Source organism: Bison bison, unplaced genomic scaffold (genome assembly GCF_000754665.1).
Source record: "Bison bison bison isolate TAMUID 2011002044 unplaced genomic scaffold, Bison_UMD1.0 scf7180017864451, whole genome shotgun sequence".
In the NCBI taxonomy this organism is placed as follows: domain Eukaryota; kingdom Metazoa; phylum Chordata; class Mammalia; order Artiodactyla; family Bovidae; genus Bison; species Bison bison.
The window spans coordinates 7,720,003-7,724,932 of NW_011495013.1; positions in this window are offsets into that span (position 1 = coordinate 7,720,003).

Below are 4,930 nucleotides of genomic sequence, written 5' to 3' on the forward strand. Positions count from 1 at the left end.
AAATTTGCTGCTCAGTAAATATCTTATTTAGAGTAATCTTTTTCTAATCTTACCTCATACACCAAGTGAAAGTCATGCCCAGCGCTTTGTGACTGACCCCACGGACTGTACAGTTTATGTAATTCTCCATGCCAGAATACTGGAGTGGATAGTCTTTCCCTTCTCCAGAGGATCTTCCCAACCCAAGGATCGAACCCAGGTCTTCCACACTGCAGGCAGATTCTTTACCGGCTGAGCCACAAGAGAAGCCCAAAAACACTGGAATGGGTAACCTATCCCTACTCCAGTGGATCTTCCCAACTCAAGAATCAAACTGGGGTCTCCTGTATTGCAGGAAAATTCTTTACCAATGAGCTGTGAGGGAAGCCCAAAGATGTAACTAAAACAAATATACCTAAAAATAAAACAAGATGACAAGATTAGGAACTCCTTCCCTCATAGTGCCATTCATTTTCCCCTGGATTGCTTGTTAGTTGAAATACTCTTAGAATGATTCAATGAATTAAATAAGAAAGTTGAAGCAATAACTCTGATACCTTTCTTCCTCCTGCCAACTCAACCCCTGGTTGACACAAAACTTCACAGGACTTGCCATTATAAAATAGCTATTCCCCAATGAATCACACACACACACACCCCATAAGAAGCTCTCGTTTATTTTATCTTCCCTTACTAGCTTACACTGCCTTTGTGCACCTTTCCTACTCCAAAACTATAATTAAAGATGAAGTGAATATTTTTGATTCTTGGGATGACACTTACTAGTTGTGCAGTCTTGAGAAAATGACTTAATCTTTCTGAGCCTCAATTTCCTTATCTGTAAAATGGAAATATAATACCTCCCTCAGTACATTTTTGTGAGAAAAATGGAGCAAGATTACAGCATATGATACACTCATGGTGTATATAAGAGGACACTTAATAATGCGCTCTCTCTCCTTTCGCTTTCCTCTAAACTGGAGCTTTGCAGCACATTGCTTAGGCCTTACCTGTATTCAACATGTTGCAGTTGGACTTTTGATAGCAGGTACATGTGGCTATTAAATAACTAATAGGTAAAGATACAGAGCTATTTTTTATACCTTGTTTCTAAACAATTTATTACATAATTCTAGCAGAGTGTGACCAAATAAAATAATTATCTTTAGTTTTTTAAAATGAAAATCGGTGTTTTCTGTGTGTACAGTACTTAACAATGTGAAATAATAGTCCTTCACAAAGGCGTAGAATTCATTCAACATGTAATTCCCGAGCACCACACTATGCTGGGTGCTATTCTAAGGTCTGGGAGCACACCCACAAGCCCTTTCCTTAGAGATTATCCACGAGAAGGAGACAGGCAAAGCAAGAGGTGCTTACCAAAGAGTGTGATAGAGAGCTAAGGAAGCACACCAAAGAAGCCCTAAGATTGGGAGAGGAAAAGAGTTGGTCAAGAAAACTTGTGGGGGAAAATTATCTCTGCTGAAATTGAAGGTAAGTAGGAATGTTGTTTTTGTATATACAACACACATACCAGGATACTTTCCTGATTTACCCAAATTTAAAAGGGTAAAAGCATGTTTCATCTTATTTCATTTTGTTTTCGCCTCCAAAGTACAATTAACTTGACCCAGTCTACCAATGGGTTTCTTTTCCTGGGACCTGCAGTAACCTTGACTGATGGAAAGAACATAGCCAGACTGGATTATCTGTTTAGTAGGCTACTTTTAGTCTGGTTCCCAGCCTTGCTTTGTCAGCTCCCTCTAAATCTTTATAATCCTATTTAAACTGCCTCTAACTGTAGATGCTCATTTGTGTGACATTGATTCTTTTGCATTTTCATTTCAAAAAAATTGTGTGATGTAAAGGATTCTGGCACTTGGCCCTAAATTATTAAATATTTGATAGTATGTCTTCCAGCACACCAAGACCTGCAGTGAGAATGGTCTGAGATGTCTTCTCAGCACTTATAACCATAATAATTAAATCTGGTGTAAAGTAAAAGTCACTAAGTAGTGTCTGACTCTTTGCGACCCCATGCACTATACACTCCATGGAATTCTCCTGGCAAGAATACTGGAGTGGGTAGCTTTTCCCTTCTCTAGGGGATCTTCCCAACCCAGGAATCAAACCCAGGTTTCCTGCATTGCAGGCAGATTCTTCACCAGCTGAGCTACATTGTTTAATGTCTGTCTCTCCTATAAAAACTGTAAACTCCACAAGGGACTGTGTCTGTGTTATTCACGACTGTATCTTTAGTGTTTAGCTCAATACCATGCATAATCATTCATTTAACAGATATTCAGTGCCAGGCTCCTTTCTAAGCACTAAGAAGTTTAATAGTAAACAAAACTAAGTTCCCGCCCTCATAGAGGGTACATTCTAATGGGATAGGATGGCACAAGACAATAAACTAAGCAGTAAACACAGAAGTCAGACAGTGATTAATAATATGATAAAATAAGGCAGTGGGGAGAAGATGATTTGGGGATAAGGCAGGACAGTTTCAGATGGGATATTCAAGGAAGACCTCACCTAGCTGAGACCTCAATATAGGCACAGAGCTAGTCAAGCCTAGTTCCGGGGGGACAGATCCTGCCTGGCAAGAAAACATGTGCAAAGCTCAAAAACAGGACTGCCTTAGAGTATTTAAAGAACATCAAAGAGGTCAGATGGCTAAGTTAGAGGAAGCAAAGACAGGAGGGGAAGGAGTTAAGGTCTTAGAGGACAGATCATGTGAAGAACAGGTAGGAGGCTATGACAGCAATTCAGTGAGAGATGGCAGTGGTTCAGACCAGGATGGCAGATGTGGAGATGATGAAAAGGGGATGTATTTTTAAGACAGAGACAATAAGATTTGCTGACTGACTACATGGAGGCAGGGGTGGGGGGCGGTGTGAGTGAAAGAATGAAATCAAGGTGGACTTTAGATTTTTTGATCTATGAAACCAAATAATAGGTTGTAATTTAATGAGATAGGAAGGCATCATGAAGAACAGGATGGGGATAGAGGGAGATTGGGGGTTCTGTTTGGAAAATAAGGAGTTAGTGCATATCAGTGCATCAGTAATATTCATTGAAATAGATGAATGAAAAACTTACGTATTTTCCTGTACCTATATTTACTTTATTATTCAGGATTCCAGAAAGAGAAAGTAGAGGCTGTACAGTTTTGAGAGTAGCAATACTGATAAACAGTAGAACTGCCTTCCACTGCCCTTTGAACACAAAAGTTCTTAAATCCCATTAGCATAGTTTGGGGGTCCAGGACCCCATGATACTATAACATGATGTGGTATATACATGAAAATATGTTCTTTTCTGAAATGATCCATGATTTTCATCAATTTACCACTCCCAAATAGCTAGTATGTATCCACATTAATATAACATACATTTATTAAATATCTTTTCACTCTTCTTCATTCAGTAAACTCAGAGTTCAAAATACATAAAATGTGCAAGATTGACAAAATGCTAGTGTCCTTATTCAGTTAAGAAAAAAATGGGGAGTGTTACATGCCAGGCACTGGGATAGGGAGTGTGCATATCACTCCCTATGAGAAGCAATCTGGCTTAATAGTCAGGAATATCAGCTTTGGATGTCAGATACACCTTGGTTCAAAATCCAGTTCTTCTACTTGCTAACTGTGTTACCGAGGCAAGTTATAAAACTTCTCTATTTCATATATCATATAATAGGGAATCTGAAAAAGTGACACAAATGAATTTATATACATACTACTATATATATAATAGCTAAGCAGTAAAGACCTACTGTATAGCAGGAGAACTACAATACAATAACCTATAATGGAAAATAATCTGAAAAAGAATATATGTATAACTGAATCATTCTGCTATACACTTCAGTCAGTTCACTTCAGTCACTCAGTCGTGTCTGACTCTGCAACCCCATTTAATGTAGCACGCCACGCTTCCCTGTCCATCACCAACTCTCGGAGCCTACTCAAACTCATGTCCATTAAGTCCGTGATGCCATTCAACCATCTCATCCTCTGTCATCCCCTTCTCCTCCTGCCATCAATCTTTCCCAGAATAAGGGTCTTTTCAAATGAATCAATTCTTTGCATCAGGTGGCCAAAATATTGGAATTTCAGCTTCAGCATCAGTCCTTCCAATGAATATTCAAGACTGATTTCCTTTAGGATGGACTGGTTGGATCTCCTTGCAGTCCAAGGGACTCTCAAGAGTCTTCTCCAACACCACAGTTCAAAAGCATCAATTCTTCAGTGCTCAGCTTTCTTCACAGTCCAACTCTCACATCCATACATGACTACTGGAAAAACCATAGCTTTGACGAGACGGACCTTTGTTGGCAAAGTAATGTCTCTGCTTTTGAATATGCTGTCTAGGTTGGTCATAACTTTCCTTCCAAGGAGCAAGCGTCTTTTAATTTCATGGCTGCAGTCACCATCTGCAGTGATTTAGGAGCCCCCCAAAATAAAGTCTGACACTGTTTCCCCATCTATTTACCATGAAGTGATGGGACCAGATGCCATGATCTTAGTTTTTTGAATGTTGAGTTTTAAGCCAGCTTTTTCACTCTCCTCTTTCATCAAGAGTGTGCCCTAAGTGTGGTGTCATCTGACACACACAGTAAATTAACTATACTTCAATTTTTTTAAATATTTTTTAAGTCCTCTCTATTTCTTAGTTAAAAGATATATCTAACATAGTAAGTAACCTTTCTTCCACAAATGAGGTGTTCAATATATGGCTATGTGTGCAGGCTCAGTCACTCAGTCCTGTCCAACTCTTTGTGATCCCACAGACTGTAGCCTGCCAGGCTCCTCTGTCCATGGGATTTTCCAGACAAGAACACTGGAATGGGTTGTCATTTCCTACTCCACAGAATCTTCCCAACCTAGGGATCGAATCTGAATCTCCTGAGTCTCCTACACTGGCAGGGGAATGCTTTACCACTGAG